The sequence below is a fragment of the Ahaetulla prasina genome, chromosome 1 (genome assembly GCF_028640845.1).
Source record: "Ahaetulla prasina isolate Xishuangbanna chromosome 1, ASM2864084v1, whole genome shotgun sequence".
Taxonomy (NCBI): Eukaryota; Metazoa; Chordata; class Lepidosauria; order Squamata; family Colubridae; genus Ahaetulla; species Ahaetulla prasina.
Genome location: NC_080539.1, coordinates 116822613 through 116841184, shown reverse-complemented (window position 1 = coordinate 116841184; position 18572 = coordinate 116822613). Strand labels below are relative to the sequence as shown.

The window sequence follows — 18572 nt, the reverse complement described above, 5'->3', positions numbered from 1 at the left end:
GGCATAAAAGCCCATTTATGTAAAAATAAAATGAGTGTTCCTATGATCACAGCTTACAATAAAGCTGGAGAAAATCACATGTAGTTTTCAAATATATCTTGACCAGCATATGGAAAAAATGAATTGAGAACAGACAAAAGTAGCAGATTTTCATTTACTTTCTCTCAGGTTCAAATCTGTAGCAAGAGATTCAAAAGTGTGATTCCAATAAAAGCATTTGTTGCTGATTTTGGATGAGGTGGTAATGGACAACATCATGGAGGTGAAAAAGTAAATTTACTTCATCTTGCCCCCTGTTCATTGTATAAATCCCCAACAGATTATTTCCTAGCATACACTATATTTCAGTAAATAACCATGGTTCACTAAATACTCCGTCTTGGAGCCTGCTTTCATTTCAAATGATGCTTTTAAAATATCACTTGAAAATGTAAAGTACACCCACATTATCAACTTAAAAAATTTCTTCAGTGAGTACACTTGAAAACTACTATACAAAAATCAACACAAATCCTACCTGGATTTGTGTTGACTTAACTTCAAGGTACTTTAAGTCAGAATCCAGTCTAGCAAAAACAAAAAACAAATATTAAATAATCAAACTAATTTAAAGAAAACCAGAACAAAAAATAATCATGGCCTGTCAGTGCCAAGTTTTCCAAATAAAATCATTTCATTACAGAATCAAAAATCACTATTTTTAACTCCCAACTGAACTATGAGTTTTCATGGTGATATAATCAATTTGTTTATTTTGAAGCAAGACTTTATTATATAACCCTGTCTTAGATTTTAGCCCCAAGTATTTTATAAAAGCCATAGCACAATATACAAGCTGATTTGACAAATTAAATTCTCCAGTGCATTCCTGGCCTGAAGGCTTTGCTAGATTTCTTTCAGATTTAAAAGAAATTAAAAAGAGGAAAATATTGCTAACGTATTAATGGCCAACTTTGTAAAATTATAGTTTTTAATATCCTATATTAAACTAAAAATGGTTGAAAAAATAGATTTGAAAATAGAGTCATGGTTGCGCAGTGGTTAGAATGCCGTATTGCAGGCCAACTCACTGCTCACTGCCAGGAATTTGATCCTGACTGGCTCAAGGGTGACTCCACCTTTTATACTTCCGAGGTCAGTAAAATGAGAACCCAGATTGTTGGGGGCAATATGATGACTCTGTAAACCATTTAGAGAGGGCTGTTAAACATTTTGAAGTAGTATATACAGTAAGTCTAAGGGCTATTGCTAATTAACTGCAAATACCCCTATTGTAAAATGAAAACTGCTTACCACAAGTTTCCCCCCTGAAAATGCAACGAGCTTTTATTCACCACATTTTTTCAGCACTTCCTTTAGGACAGAGTCTGCAAAAAAAGAAAAGACTTGCTCAGTTATGCCTTTCCATATTGATGGATCACAAACAATCCTAATATTCTGGCATATACTGGAGATGGGATATTGCGCCAGTTCTCTTCTACAAATCTTAACATGCTTCTATGCTTAGAAGTTAAACTTGTAATTAATGAGAGCTCCAAACTTTATCAGCTAAGCAAAGGGCTATCATACACTTTTCAACATACCGAAATTTCAATAAAAAAATTAAAAACATTGTAATGTATTTGAATTTTAGGAGGGAAATTTGGGTGGGAAAATGCACGTTGCTGATTGGCTGGTGCCTCAGCCAAATTACTATTTAAAGAGGGGTCTTTGCCTGTTGTTCTTTGCTGGGATCACAATAAACCAAAGAGCTGTTGTCACTTGTATCGTCTCCTGCCTCTTCATTTCCCGAACTTAACATTGGCGACGAAGGTGGGATATTGAAGGCAGTGAGACTAGGAAAAGAGCTGAAGAAGCAACTTAGTTTCAAACCCAGCCAGTCATACAGAGCGGATACATAGTGATGTTGAGCTATACGCCGCCAGTGCCATTCGACCCAGCCAAGGAGAAATGGGGGTCGTACATGGCTCATTTCGAGTGTTTCCTTGAAGCTAACGAACTGCAGGGAGTATCGGATAATCGGAAGCGCGTTTACTTCCTGAGCCACTGTGGGCCAGAAGTCTTTGATACCGCCGAATCGCTGTCGGAACCAACGCCGGTACAGTCGGTGTCATGGCAAATGCTACAGACGACGCTACGAGCACACTACGCGCCGGTGCCATCGAAGTTTGTACAACGGTTCGAGTTAAGGCAAAGAGTTCAGTGAGAGGGCGAATCGATAAGCGTGTACATGGCCGCATTAAGGAAAGCCGCAACCCACTGTGACTTGGAGGACACTTTATTAAAACAACTCATTTGTGGGGTCAGGGACATCCGACTACAGAGGCGGCTGCTGTCGAAAAGCAACCTAATCCTGGTGATAGCCCTGGATGAGGCCAGGGCACATGAGATATCCACCAAAGCGACGAAAACCTTACAAAAGCCGAACACACCAAATGCCGCGGCGAAAGCAAAACCAGTCCACAGCGAAGAAATCCAGGCTGAATCGGACGGCGAAGAAGAGGAAGCGGTTTTCCACACCGGGAGGCCGGAGAGAGGCGACCGGGACGAGTGCGTGAGTTGCGGAGGCCAACTCCAATGACAGAATTGCAGGTTCAAAGATGAAATTTGTCGGCGGTGTGAAAAGAAAGGACACATAGCTCAGGCCTGCCGAGCCTCCCAACCTTCCCGCCAAAAATTCAAACCGGCCAATCAACAGGGCGCCGGATCCGCGAAGCGGCTAGGGAGTGGTCAGTTCAAAAAAGGCGCGAAGCTGAATCAGACCACTGTGCGAGTGGGCCACGCATCGACACGGCTAGAAAAGAAAATATTCACCAAAACATACATCGAAGGAGTGCAGTGTAAAATGGAGGTAGATATCAGCTCATCAATCACGATTATGTCTTAGGACACAATCGCAAGGGACCTGCCAGACGTCACAAAACGCCAGCTGCAACCCCAAAAGCTGAGAGTGCAAGACTACCAGGGGAACCGAATCCCTGTTTGAGGAGTCACGTCTGTCAGAGTGAAATATGGACAATTCAAGAAAACCCTGCCGATCACCATCATAGATGGAAACCTGCCCAGCTTGCTAGGTCTGGACTGGTTCCGAGCCTTGGGCATGGGAATAACCGGGGTTCACAGAAGCGGAGTCAACCTGAAGGACGAATTGTTGAGAGAATTCGAGGACGTTTTCCAAGACAGCCTGGGCAAATACGTGGGGACCCCCATTTCATTCAATTTGGACCCCCAGGTGGCTCCCATTAGATTAAAAACTAGGAGGGTCCCGTTTGCCCTCAAACCCAAGATTGACAGGGAACTAGACAAATTAGTAAGCCAGGGAATACTAGTCCCCGTCGACCATGCAAAATGGGAGACACCAATAGTGACCCCAGTCAAACCGGATGGATCAGTCTGTATTTGCGCTGACTATAAGGCAATGCTTAACAAAGCATTGCAAAAGAGTGCTTACCCGGTTCCCATAGTGCAACATTTGTTGCACTCGTTAGGGCATGGTTGAGGCTAAAGCATTTGAAGGCGTTAAGAAACTTCTGTCCAGCGACAGCCTTTTAATTCAGTACAATGGGACATTGCCACTAGTACTAGTTTGTGATGCGTCACCCTACGGGGTGGGGGCTGTCCTCAGCCACAGGTTACCGAACGGGTCAGAAGCCCCTATCGCATATTTTTCCCACACGATGTCCGCAGCGGAAAGGAACTATAGCCAACTGGACCGGAAAACCCTTGCTATAGTCTCTGGGGTTAAAAAATTCCACGAGTATCTGTTTGGGCGGAAATTCGAAATAGTCACAGACCACAGACCTTTATTGGGACTCTTGGCGGGGGACCGTCCAACACCGGTTGCGTTATCACCCAGAATGACCCGTTGGACTATTTTCCTGGCAGCATATTCGTACAAACTGTCTCACCGACCGGGCAAGGATTTGGGGCATGCGGACGCTTTAAGTAGATACCCGTTGCCAGAGACTATTGAAGACCCAACCCCTGTCTTGTTAATTGACTCTTTGGACTCTGGCCCAGTCACATCTATGGAAGTGACTAGGGCATCTTACAAAGACATTATTGTAAGAACTGTGATCGGTTGGGTGCAGAGGGGATGGCCCGCTGCACCAGGGGATAGTTTCAAAGAGTTTACAAAAAAGCGTTCGGAACTATCGGTACAAGGGGGTTGTCTGTTATGGGGGGAGAGAGTGGTTAGTCTGGAGAAATTACGAGGGCATGTGTTGGAGCTATTGCATGTGGGCCACCCAGGGATTGTGAGGATGAAAAGCCTAGCGAGAAGTTATGTGTGGTGGCCACAAATGGATAAAGACATTAGCGATCAGGTGGGGAAATGCCAAGCATGTCAAGAATCAAGGCCACTACCCCCAACAGCCCCCATAAGGGAATGGGAGAAACCCCAGGGTCCTTGGTCCAGGATCCACATAGATTTCGCCAGGCCGTTCCATGAGCAGACCTTCTTAATTGTGGTAGATGCCTACTCAAAGTGGCTAGAAATATTAATCATGAAAACCACAACAGCGGAAGCTGTAATCACAGTTCTGAGGCATCTATTTGTGACACACGGGTTGCCCGATACTCTAGTGTCCGATAACGGCCCACAATTCACGGCCACCCAGTTTGAGGGGTACCTGGCAGGAGAGGGCATCCGACATGTCCTCTCGGCACCTTTCCACCCGGCGACGAACGGACTTGCGGAATGTTTCGTTCGCAGTGCCAAGGAAGCGCTATCTAGAATTAGCCCAAGAGATTGGCAATCCAAAATTGATACCTTCCTGGCAGTCCAACGTAGAACTCCCTATGTGACCACCGGCCGCAGCCCATCGGAGTTATTAATGGGAAGAAGATTCCCGTGCCCCCTAGATCGGTTAAACCCTACATACTCCCCTGATGGGTACCAAAGCACGAAGGGAAAAACCAGAACAATGGCAACAGGTGACCCGGTATGGGCACATAACTATAGTGAGGGACCAGCGTGGCTAAGGGGAACAATTGTAGGAGTGACGGGTCCAAAGTCATACTTAGTAGACATGGGGGACGGCCGAGTGTGGAGACGCCACATAGATCAAGTACGAAAAAGAATACAAGACGATCCAGAAACCAAACAGCCAGACCCTGACTACCAAACATTTGAACCAACAGCTAACTCAACCCTGAGGCGATCGGAGGACTTAGCTGTGTCTGAAGAAGTCCAGCGACGCCAACCGGCTCCTCCAGAGGACAGCAGGGATGACTCTGCCAATAATCCAGGGCCGGAGGGCCCAGAGGAGGAGCTGGGAGGAACAAACAGTCCCTCCGACCAGCTCGACTCACTCCCAGGGAATGAATTGCGCAGGTCAGAAAGAGTTAGGAGACGCCCTGTCTACCTGCGTGACTACATGGAAAAATAACATGCAAATGCTATGCATAAATTATGTAAATATGGTAAAATGTGTTCTGGGAGGGGAGGAGTGTAATGTATTTGAATTTTAGGAGGGAAATTTGGGTGGGAAAATGCACGTTGCTGATTGGCTGGTGCCTCAGCCAAATTACTATTTAAAGAGGGGTCTTTGCCTGTTGTTCTTTGCTGGGATCACAATAAACTAAAGAGCTGTTGTCACTTGTATCGTCTCCTGCCTCTTCATTTCCCGAACTTAACAAACATTTGCCAATTATCAAATGTACTCAATCGCACAATGAAGCAAAATGGTCCCATAGAATAATGAACACTAATTGAATGCTAGATACACAAATAACAGCTCATGGGACTTATTTTAATTACACTTTCATTAATTCTTTATTTTTTTAACTTTTCCCCATTTTTCCTGAATATAGATTCATTAAATAAAGTGACATTAAAAATCTTCAAAAGGAACTATGTTATTAAGCTGGTTTTAAGCAGTGGTGAAATGCAAAATTTGTTACTACCGGTTCTGTGGGCATGGCTTGGTGGTGGGGGTAATGTGACTGGGTGGGCATGGCCAACTTTTTTTTTTCTTTTAAAAGCATTTTTTCTACAACCTCTTTGGCCAAAAGAGGTCGTAGAAAAAATGCTTTTAAAGGATTCTGACAATCCCAGCTGAGCCATGCGATCATCAGAGGCTTTTTTTAGTTTTAAAAGCATTTTTTTCTCTGAACCACCCGCCGCCATCGCTATCAGATCGGGTGATCCGGTCCAAACCGGGAGCATTTCACCCCTGGTTTTAAGCCATATTAATATTCCGAGTTACTTCAAAGTTATTTAGCATAGATTCCTGGGTTGTTAGCTGAAGATGCATGAAAACACCAAAATATATGTTCATACAATATGATCATGGAAACTTGTTTCATCAATCATACCTGCTTGACTGTAAACTTCAAAATTTCTGAGTTCCAAATTCATTCAAATTCTTAATATTTTTCTCCCTCCTTTAAGAACATATATATTGCTATCACTATTTTATAGAACTCCACAGGTTTATTATGAATCAACATTTATTGTAAACAGCAAAAGTACATTTATCAATTACGGAAAAACTGCTAGAAATGCATGATCCAGTTTGGATAATTTGAAAATAAAAAGGCTAAGATAGACAAATATAATGATTTGCCGATGCTAAAGAAATCTTTGTGGTAGCTTTCGCAATTCTTCCCTTAAACTACCGTATATACTCGAATATAAGCCGATCCGAGTATAAGCCGAGGTCCCCAATTTTACCCCAAAAACTGGGGGAAACTGGGGACTCGAGTATAAGCCGAGGGTGGGAAATGAGGCACCTACCGGTTGGGGAAACCCTCCCTCCCTCAGCTGAGAAGGCTGGCGGCTCCCCCGCCCCGCCCTCTCACTGCACCGGCAGGGCTTCCGTCCGGTAAAATGTGAAAAAAAGAAAAAAAAAACTCGAGTATAAGCCGTATATACTCGAGTATAAGCCGAGGGGCTTTAAAAAAAAAACAAAAACTCGAGTATAAGCCGTATAGACCCGGGTATAAGCCGAGGGGAAGTTTTTCAGCACAAAAAACGTGCTGAAAAACTCGGCTTATACTCGAGTATATACGGTATATATAGAAAAAAATACCTTACAGTACAGACAATTTACACTGACAGAATAATTTTGATATTAATTATTGGAGAGAAAAAGCATGTGTAAGATGCTGCTGATAAAAAAAACCAAAAAAAGAGTAAATCCTGACAAAAATAAAAAATGAGATTTATATTTTTTCTGTAATGACTCTAAAACTATTGTTTCAGCATCAACTTTGTAATAAAATGTGATTTTGGAACTCTGGTGAATTAGCACTTGACTAAAAGCTACTTAGATTGCAGATTATGCCTTGATATATATTTTCATGCCATAATCCAATTGAATTTAATCACAGCTATTATTGGTTAATAATAAATTGGATGGCCAAGGATTATATTGATCTGTATACAGAATTTCTGTGTTTCAAATTTGGTACAGTGTATAACAAGTAAAAATTTCCCTCCAACTGAATTTATTTAATTTCCTTTTTTTAATTTTTTTTTATTGAGTTTTTACAAATAAACAAATCTTACTTACATCTTAATCATAACTGCGACCATTTACATATCGTAACATTCCAGTTCAAATACACTCTATACATTTTTACTATACATTTTAATTCTCTATTTTATCTATTCCTTTTTCAATTTTCTGTTCTCAATCCAATCGTACCACTTCTCCCATATTGCGTAGTATTCCAAATCTATTTGTCCTTTTAGATCAATTGTCAATTTGTCCATTTCTGCCCAATTGAATTTTTTTTAATTATTAAACCTTCAGAAGGTAATCTCCAGCATTGCGTGAAAGCTATTCTTGCTTCGATTATTATATGTAAGATGATGTATATTATTCTTTTGTTGTATTTTTGTGAATTTATTTAATTTTCATATGAATCAAAGAGCATTCCGAACATAACACAGAACGAATGCCATTATCTAAATTTTAATAATGCTTTACAACTCTTTCTTAAAGTTAGGTATAGGAGTAGCAGAACCTGTGGGTAAGGTTAAAAGAGGGATCGGCCAAGAATCCCTACATTGCCACAAATGAACAAAGTACAACCTCCCTTGAATTCTGTTGACCCTTATCTAACCCCAAGCAGTTGCATAGGCATGTTTAACAATAAATCAGTTTAATTGAAGATTCACAAGTGGACCTGACAGTAGGAGAAAGGTGGGTGTGGCCAGCTCGACATCACTCATGTCAGGAGTTCCTGTGGTGGCCTGAGCACTCTGGCAGATAAAACGGGCTCCCGAACTCAGTTTTTGGCTGTGACAACCTCTTGCAACCCTTTCCCAGTGAAAACAAAGCTTGGGAGAGCCACATGTGGCCCTCCCAAGCTCCATTTTCATTGGAAAAGGCACTGCGGGCCAGTCCTTCACTGTTTCCAGGGCGGCCCCACAGGCCAGATCGAAGCACCCCGAAGGCCTTGAGTTTGACGCCCCTGAGCTAAAGTATTGAACTTATCTGCTACAAATATTGAAGAACTACAATTTAAACAGTCTAAATTTAAAAACTGACTGTATGACCTCCTTTATGTTCCAACTTAACTCACAATAAAATTAAATGATGTATTATTATTTGAATTCATTTAGATCTCCTTTAATGCAAAAAACTATAATTGAGAAAACAGAAAAAAAATCCTCTAAAATTTTCTTATATTTTATACAGAAAGTCCTTGAATTATGACCACAATTCAGCCCCAACTTTCCACTGCTAGAGTTGTTAAGCGAGTTTTGCCCCATTTTACAACCTTTCTTGCCCCAACTGTCAAGTGAATCTCTGCAATTGTTAAATTAGTAATACAGTTAAGTAAATCTGCCTTCCACATTGACTTTGCTTGTCAGAAGATTGCAAAAGGCGATCAGATGACCCTGGGATACAGCAACTTACATAAATAGGTGCTAGTTGCCAAGTATCCAAATTTTGATCATATGACCATGGAGATGCTACAAGTCATGTGAAAAATAATCACAAGTCATTTCTGTAACTTCGAACATGATGGTTTTAAGTCAAGGATTACCTGTAATCAAATTCAGAAATCTCATCATGAAATTAAAAACAGATGCATATGTACTTATAAGCTATGGGACTGTCATTAATACCAGAAAATATTGGTACTGTGTTGCACAGACATGAATACAATCTTCCTTTCTTTTTCTAAATTGGCTCTTATTCCTCAGCAGACGTTATTGGCAGACGATGTGTAAGGAGTACCTATCTATCAGCCTTCAAACTAATACAATAAGAAACGTATTTATTCCTGAGGCATGCAAAATAATGATTATTTATACATATTTATCTACTTTTCAATCTTAAAAACGATTGGCAAGATAGGTAACAAAAGCAATTTGCCATACAGTTAAACACCAACAATTAAGCATGAAATTAAAAAAGAATCCTTAGAATTATACATTGCTTCAAGAAAATATTGTACCAGATTATAAAGCTAAGCACTATCTTAATTTGATATCTGGATTATATTGGTTGCCAAGTGTAACTGATCATGGAGTCTAGTTCACAACAAAGATGCTTATATCAAGAATTCTCTCTCTCTCTCTCTCTCTCTCTCTCTCTCTCTCCATTGACAAATGGGCACCTTCCTCCCTAGATCTTAACTACTTTAACAGCAGATGTATATAATGGAGAAGTTGTCCCTTTAGGTAGCCAGGTCTGTAATTGCTTTATATTTCCGAAAAGTGCATGAATCCTGCTAGAAAACAGCAATGCCAATTCAGGTAAGGTCTTGAACTAAATGAAATGGTTCTTGGGAGTAGTTAATATGCATTCAGTTCAGCTTGTATTCAGGTCATATAAAGAGACATTACAAAGGTCCTTTATTACAGCAACCCACAAGGAAACACTAGCTGTCTACTGCAAGGCTTCCCACCTGCTCTAAACAGGGTGGAGGGGGAGGAAAGAGACTATACCCAAGTTTCCGGGAGGAAAAAAACCCCAAAACTCAAGTTTACATGTTCTCTGAAAACTATACACGCCTCCATACACTATGTAAAAAAATTAGTCTTTCCTATGTTGAAGTCAAACTGAAACATACGTATGATACGAAGTGCAATACTGAATAGAGCCCACAGTTAAAATGTCACTTCTTCCAAAACTTCACCAGCTGCTTTTAATCACACAAAAACTGTTGTCTGGCCCCTCCCAAATGATTGATCTCTGTTTGATCGTAAGTTCATCTACATCAAGAAGATTAATTCACTTGTTTTAAATTTACAGCTGTTCTATATGAATGCTTTACCAAGAAAAGGATTGCTCTTTATAAAACAGCAGAGCTTGCTTGTATTACACAATTAACAATGTTAAGTTTCCCTGAGGAACTTTTTCCTCGGTGTGTGTGTGTGTGTGCTAAGACAGAGTTGAGGAGACATGTGTTCCCATTGAAATGGGCACACATATTACGTGACAGGCACATTCCAAGCATTTCGAAGGCCAGAACAAGGCTCCTATTTATAGGATTCTTTCAATGAATGGACTTATGTTAAAACACTGAGTTGTTTACAGCGATTTCAATAGACATGAACTGCACTTGGTGACTGTTCTTTTTAAAGAAACTGAATTTCATATTTTGAAAAATATTTTGAATCCCAATATTTTATAAACTGCAAAGGCTTGTGCTGTTGCATGTATCCACCACTTCCTATTATATAACAGACACAGGATCTCACTGTAAGTCCTGGCCTAACTGGAATGGTATTTAGATTAAAGGGAACCAGATGTTTATTTGCACACTACTATCAATTATAGTCCATGCTGAGATTCACTGCTTAGTATATTCTTCCCATTCTGGTGGTATCTGGTGTACCATTCAGCTCCCATATAGTTTTGACTGGACACCATGGAAGTGAAAATCCCCTATATTCAGAAGGCACCTGACAGAGGAAGACTGGGGTAGGAATAAGAAGACAAATGGAGAAAGGTAATATTGATTACTATGACTCTAATAAAACTATCATAAGATTCCAATATCTTTTTTTGTTCAAAATTTTTGCAAATAATAAGTCTATACCCATTCAGGACAAAAATATTTTCTGATGATATTTGATACAAATACTTCTAGATTGAATATTTGGGCAGCTTTTAAATCAAATCAATCCATAAATAAGAAAGCCGTATTGCTTTCAATTTCAAGAGATAGTTTCACTTGAAGCTTCATCAAAGCTAAGTACAAAACAATTTTTTACAGAAGAGTTATCTGTAATTGCAGGTAATGCCATTCAGGTGTTTGGACTAAATGTTCACCACTACACAGGACATGCTAACTCTACTCTATTTCTCCCAAATAGGACAAGAAACTTGGAGATTGTGGGGAGATAATTGAGAATGAATATGCTCAAACCTAGTTTAATAAAATAAAAAAACAAGCAATAGAATAGGGAGATATGACTTGGAAAGAACTAATATACATTTAGGGAGTTTTCTTGAACTGTGCACGAATAGGTAAGATTCATTTGCAGTGACCAAGAACAGTTTTAAAACAGTTTATACTGATATGCTACCATAGTTGCAGCACTACAACTCTAAGTGGAGTTTACCTTAGTTACTAACATGATAGCCTAAATTCAATAATTATTCCAAAAAATGAAGTTTTCTTCATGGAGCCATCTTGCAGAGCCATAGGGGAGCAGTGGCTAGAATTTAGTATTGCAGGCTAATTCTGCCGACTGCCAGCAATTCAATCCTGACTGAGGTTGACTCAACCTTCCATTCTTCCAAGGGAGGTAAAACGAAGACCCAGGTTGTTGGAGGCAATATGCTGACTCTGTAAACCACTTAGAAAGGACTTTAGAGCACTATGAAGAAATATATAAGTCTAAGTGCTATTGCTACTGTGGAAAAAAACACATGGAAAATTCATCCAGTGCAGAGCAAGGCTGTATAAGAGTACTATTTCAAACACACTTGTTGCACAGAATAATTAAAAGTCAAACTCTTTGTTTCTTTCCCATGGTTAGAAAACTTAAACAAATCCCTAGACATCACTGTTGATTTTTGATGGCCATTAGATTAGGAATTCCCAAAAAGGAATGTGGAAGCCAACCCAAGTAAAGCAATAATAAAAAGAAAGAAAGTAGATAAACTATTGAGATGGCCCTGGTCACATATGAAGCTGGCAGAGCTTTCCAGAACAAACTAGGACTGGAACTGGAAAAGAAAGCTATCTTCTCCCACAAAAACCGATTTTAGAAGATTTTCTAGCCCTGCCTTTGGGAATCAGTAGAAAGGAAATATTGGCTTCATAAATACTTTGCCTCCATATAGAAAAAAAAATGTTGATCTTCTGAAATTTTTCTTGGGGAGAATTGAGGAAAAAATCCTCTCCATTTGACTGTGAGAATCCTTACAAAGCCTAAAACAAACTGATTATTAATGTTGGATGTCAAACATCAAGTTTGTTTATGCAAATATGAAAAAACAACCTCAAGCAATCTTGTAACTGGATAGAATTCTGAACAGCTGCCGGTTTTTTTGCATTCATTAGACATGCAATTCTAGGGAAAAGAAATAAAAGGCTTTATTTAGTAAACGTAATTCAGTTTCAGACATTACTTTAAAGAAGATAAATCCAGTAATAATCTATAGTACAGTATGTTGATATGTAGCAAATGTTCCAGAAGATAAGCTCTCAATAGCTTTATTATGTATGGGGAATCCAATGCCAGCATAGTGTTCGCAGATTCTTCTTATAAATAATTTCCTCAAAAAATATCAGAAAAAGTAACTGTGATTATTAGATGTTAAATCCTTCCTTTTTCACAGTATTTTAATCCAGAGTTCAGTAGAATTAATAGAAATTTTGCCTTAGAGAAATTTACATTCAGTTAAATATATACAAGATTGTCCTATAAAAATGCAGTTGACATTATGAATTCAAAAGCTAACAAGTTTTTAAAACGTTGTAACATAGATTCAAGTTCTATAGTGTTTACTTGCTGACGGTTGCCTAAAGAACAAAATATTTTGCAATGTTCAAATGTTTTTTCTACTTTCTGTCATTCATAGAATTTTAAGGATTTTGATTGTTTTGTTTCTTTTAAAATCCTAATATTACAAACAAATGAAGAACAGGGACATTAACATTACTATTAATAATATAGATTTTGGATCTTGTTGCATTTAAAAAAACCATAAAGGCAAAAGAAATATTTTGTATACAAAATCACTCTCTGATATTCTGCCACATTCCCTTAAGAAACAAGCACTTTCTAATGTGGCTAAAATAGAGAATTCAAGTTGGAGGACATACAAACTCTTAGTTCTGAATAGTTGTAATACCACTGATCTGATTTAGTAGTTTCCATCCAATGATGTTCTCAAACAAACATTATACTTTTATCCATACGTAAAAGAGCTCTCATTGGAAATAAGCGAATCACCATTTACAGGATAACATTATAATTAGGGGGCTCTCCATTCACTAATATGATTAGCAGTCTAGTCCACAATGAAAAAGTGATGCTATGAGCTTTTAGCGTGAAGTCAAGATATTGTGAGAATTACAAGAGAGAAAATAAAAATAACTGAATATAATGGTGTTTTTTTTCCACACTTCTATATTGTTATGGTTCCGTATACAGCTTAAATATTGCATTGATATCCCAAAAGAATACAAACATTTTATCTCTTACAATGAAAATATCTTAAAAACATATTCCTATTGTTACATTTCAATTTGTATTATAGAGGTACAGTAAGGCAGTGCCAGGCCTGCCTTACCCAGGTAAGATAAAGATCTGGGGATGAAAGAGTTCATTTCTAATAATCTGTAAACTAACATTCTTCAGGTGAAATGATTGCAAAAGACAAAATAAGATATTCTCATAAAATTAAAATGATCATTGTTATGACATCCGTAGAACTTGCTTCATCTGAAACTCTTAAGATAACTCTTGTTTTTGTTCTTTATATGCTACAAATTCTACACAATATTTCTTGGAATAGAGATCCATTTGATCAATCAGAAAACAGCTACATGATTATAGGAAAAGACACATAGAAGTCGAGTTTCAGACGACATTCTTAGCATCTTTAGTATCAACAGCCATCTTTTATCAAAGGATGCTGAGAGGTAGTGTGTTAATGGGGAGAAGATCGAAAATCCCTTATATGAGAAAATATTATGCTTTTGTGAAATGCAAAGCTCAAGTTACATAAACAAACAACTGAGCAGCACAGAAAATAGGAAGTATCAACATTAGAACCAATGCCGATCTTAACAACTCTTTTCTCTTTAGGTAACTAGATATTAAATTGTCAGCTACAGGTAGTCCAGAACTTATGTCCACAATTAGGACTAGAATTTTCATTCCTAAGCAAAATGGTTGTTAAGAGAGTCATGCCCAATATTATGACCTTTTTGCTATGGTTGTTAAGCTGCAGTTTAAGTGAATCACGTGCATTTGGCTTCTCCCATTGACTTTGCTTGCTGGAAGCCAGCTGGGCAGATTGCAAATGGCAACTACATGATGGGAAGCACATAATTCCAGGATGCTGCAACCCTCATAAATACGTGCCAGTTGCCAAGTGCCCAAATATTGATCACACGATCATAGGGGTGCTGCAATGGTTGTAAGTCCGAGGACCAGCTGCAAGTCACTTTTTTTCTGTGCCACTGTAACACTGAACGGTCGCTGAACAAATGATTGTAAGTCGAGGTGTACCTATATATTAATTGTAACCAGTTTTTTGTGTACTAAGTCATAATTTATAGCCAAGGGTTTTGCAGTAACAAGGAATAAGTTTATAATTACTAGTAATGGCTAATATAAACTTTATTTATGAATAAAATGAAGGTAGTGTGAACTTGTTGCGAAGTCGTGTCCAACCCATTGCGACCCCATGGACGATGTTCCTCCAGGCCTTCCTGTCCTCTACCATCCCTTGGAGTCTATTTAAGCTCATGCCTACTGCTTCAGTGACTCCATCCAGCCACCTCATTCTCTGTCATCCCATTCTTCTTTTGCCCTCAATCTTTGCCAGCAGTAGGCTCTTCTCCAGTGAGTCCTTCCTTCTCATTAGGTAGCCAAAGTATTTGAGTTTCATCTTCAGGATCTGGCCTTCTAAAGAGCAGTCAGGGTTGATCTCCTCTAGGACTGACCGGTTTGATCGCCTTGCAGTCCAAGGGACTCGCAGGAGTCTTCTCCAGCACCAGAGTTCAAAGGCCTCGATTCTTTGGCGCTCAGTGTGAACTAGGGAAGTTCATAAGAAACAATCATTCTTTTCTTCTTCTCTAAACAGTATTAGTGAATAATCATCTCAGGGTATTGCCAACCATTAAGTGTGGGCAGATTCTTGCCATTATAATGTATTCTGATAACATGTTTTTTATGACATCATGGTTCTAGAATAACCCAAAATACTATGTATGTCAGCAACACAAATTCTTATGCCATGTTTCAATAGTGAGACCTGGATAACTACACCGATTGCAGGAAATGTTAAAAAGATAACACGTTTGTCACACAACTAGCAACATTTCCTGCTACTTGTAGCAAAACAGAAAATACAGCCGTTGCAGACTGGGGTATTTCCTATCTATCATAAAGACCATTTTCTCTGCAACTGTTTTTCTGTTACTACCAAAAACTGCATTTCTCAACATACTACAGCTCCCACTCAAACATATCCAATTCAGGACCGATTTATTAGCTATCAAAATACTTTTTCAAGTTGCAGAATTTCTGCTATTTTAAAAACTTTGCTTTGGCTTTCTAAAAGCAGGAACTGCCTTTATGCTTTTATTAGCAGGTTAGATATATTACTAAATTGCATTCAATGTTAACTTTACATGTAGGGGAAGCCATGAATGCATTAAGGAGGGAGGAGAAATTGTAAACTATGGTAGCACAAAAGAACCAACAATAAAGACTGTACATCTGCCTATGGGGAGACAAAATGCTTGGGTTTTGGAGAGAATCCAACAATTCTGATACCAAGTAATTTAACTGCTCATTTCTATGGCTGAAACATCAGTTCAGAGGAAGTCACAGCTGTTGCTTCATCACACCCAGACTTCACGGGCAGCTGTCAGGTCCCATAAATTCATATCTTGTTATTAAGCAGGAGTATTTGAGAAATTCCATACACTATGATTTTTTTTTAATTTTAGGAACTTAAGGGTATGTGAATTGATGGGGATGATCAAACTAACTTCCCCAGCAAGTTAATGTACCATTTCAAATCTTATCTGCAGTCAAACTACATATACAGACATATTTGATAAGTTAGGTTAGACTGAGCATTCAATTAAAACCACAGATGAATGATTTAGCCACACAGAAAGAATTTTTTTAAAAAAAATTGTAAAAAGTAAAGCTACAGCCAAAAGTATTAAGCCAAAACTGAATGCAGGGAGATAAATTAAGTGCCCTTCTGACCAAGTGAGAAAAAAAGAACAGGAGATGGTAAGATTTTTCTAGAGATCGCTAGAAATTTAAATTTGATTAAAGAAAAAAATCACAGTGCAAAAAAAAGACAAATATATCTGCACATAAATGTTTGCAATACATCGGTGTTTCATAAATACAGTATGCATCAGGGGTGAAATGTTCCTGGTTTGGACCAGATTGCTTGATAAGGTAGCGATGGCGGCAGGTGGTTCGGAGAACCGGTAGCAAAAATCTCTGCCCCCCCCCGCCCAGCTGAGCCGCGCGATTATCAGAGATTTTTTTTTTATTTAAAAGCATTTTTTCTTTGGCTGAAAAAATGCTTTTAAAAGTAAAAAAAAAGCCTCTGATGATTGCACGGCTCATCAGAAGCTTTTAAAACCTCTTCAGCCAAAGAGGTTGTAGAAAAAATTCTTTTAAAAGGCTCCTCTGACAATCCTAGCTGAGTTGCCTGATCATCAGAGGCTATTTTTTCTTTTAAAGCAGGGGTGAAATGCTCCTGGTTCGAACTAGATCAGGCAATCCGGTAGTGATGGGGACGGGTAGTTCGGAGAACTGGTAGCAAAAATCCCTGCCCGGTCCCCACTTGTCTACTTGGCAGCTTCCTGCTTCTTTCAGTCTCGCTCACTATTCCAGCCTTGCTTCAGCTGTTGCAATTAATTGCATCAGCTAGCAACTGAATCTGCTTGCCTCAATCCATCTCATCGGTGAGCAACTCAATCTGCCTGCCTTTTCCCTTGAATTGGGTAAGTAAGGGGGGGAAGCTTTAAAAAAATAGTTAATTGTGGGGTTTTTTAGGAGTTTTTTTTTTTGACATAGCAATTTAAAGTTAAGAAAGTTTTAAAGTTAAGCAAGTTTTAAATTTAGCTGCTTTTATCTAAAAATATAAATAAAATAAAATAAAATAATAAAATAAAATATTTGTACAGCTTTCTGAGATTTGGTGTGTTTCTGTAGTGTTTCACTCTAATACACAAACACACAAAATCTCACAAAGCTGTATGTGGCATTTTGTGAGTGTGTGTGAGAGAGTCAGTTGTATTGTGTTGTGTTGAGTGTGTGTAAAGTGTGAAAGTTGGTTTTTGGGCTTTTTGTGGCTGTGTGAGGTTCCTGCTTGTTGCAGGGGCCATTTTGGGTGAGGTGCAGCTGCTTTTACATTGTGTGTGAGTCAGTTGTGTTGTGTGTGTGTGTAAAGTGTGAAAGTTGGTTTTTGGTACCTCTTATTGTTTTGTGTACTTTATTATTTTTATTATTTATTGTTATTGGCCAGCCAGTCATCTGACCACCAAGCCACGCTCACCAATTAAGCCACACCCACAGAACCGGTAGGGAAAATTTTTAGATTTCACCCGTTTTAAAGGCAAAAAAAAAATGCTTTTAAAAGAAAAGAAAAACCTCTGATGATCAGGTAACTCAGCTGGGATCATCAGAGGAGCCTTTTAAAATAATTGGCCAAAGAGGTTGTAGAAAAAATGCTTTTAAAAATAATTAAAAAAAAGTTGGCCACCCCACCCAGTCACATTACCCACCACCACCAAGCCACGCCCACAGAACCGGTAGTAACAAATTGCACATTTGTTACTACCGGTTGCATAATTTCTATATATGATTTAATAAACTTTTATATGAATGGATTGTAAGGACTTGTAGGAGAGCAATGCTATTTGACTGATAACCTTTCAATACAGGCTGCTTAGCAGGCTTTTTAAATGCCTCAGTGAGCTCATTGAGGAAGGAAAAAGCCATTTGCTTCTCCTCCTCCAGAGCTCATTGCGTTTCCATTCTGACTGCCAGTGTGAAAATCAAAGCCAGAGGAATGATGAGGCACTGTGTCCTTCTACCACAAGCTTACTCATTCATCAAAAGACACATGCACTCACCACACCAGAGTCCTTGGTTGATTACTGCTTTGAGGCAAACTGTCAAATCTGAGCTGAACAATTTTCAATATATTTGGTTGAAGTAGGAAAGAAAACTAGAAAGATAAATGGATTCAGACTTAATCTGAACTGAAGTTAAGTAATTCTGGGCCAGTGTCTGTCAATAGCTAAATAAGAATTAGATTTTTGCAGAATTATTATAATGTGTAGTTGACAGAAAAGTAACAGAAGTTAACAGAAGATGAGAAGACCTGGAAGTCTATTTCTCCATGTCTTAAAAGAGTGGAAAGAAAATAAATGAACACAGA

General features: G+C 38.8%; 1 protein-coding gene across 8 annotated transcripts in view; it reads right to left on the bottom strand.

Moving 5' to 3' along the window:
• FYN (FYN proto-oncogene, Src family tyrosine kinase) overlaps nt 1-18572 on the bottom strand; it is a 132193-nt gene that overhangs the window by 71144 nt on the left and 42477 nt on the right. For all 8 annotated transcript variants that reach the window (XM_058173782.1, XM_058173792.1, XM_058173807.1 and 5 more), the window contains exon 2: nt 1294-1367. The gene's annotated coding sequence lies outside the window, so the exon portion shown is untranslated. The remainder of the gene's footprint in view (nt 1-1293; nt 1368-18572) is intronic.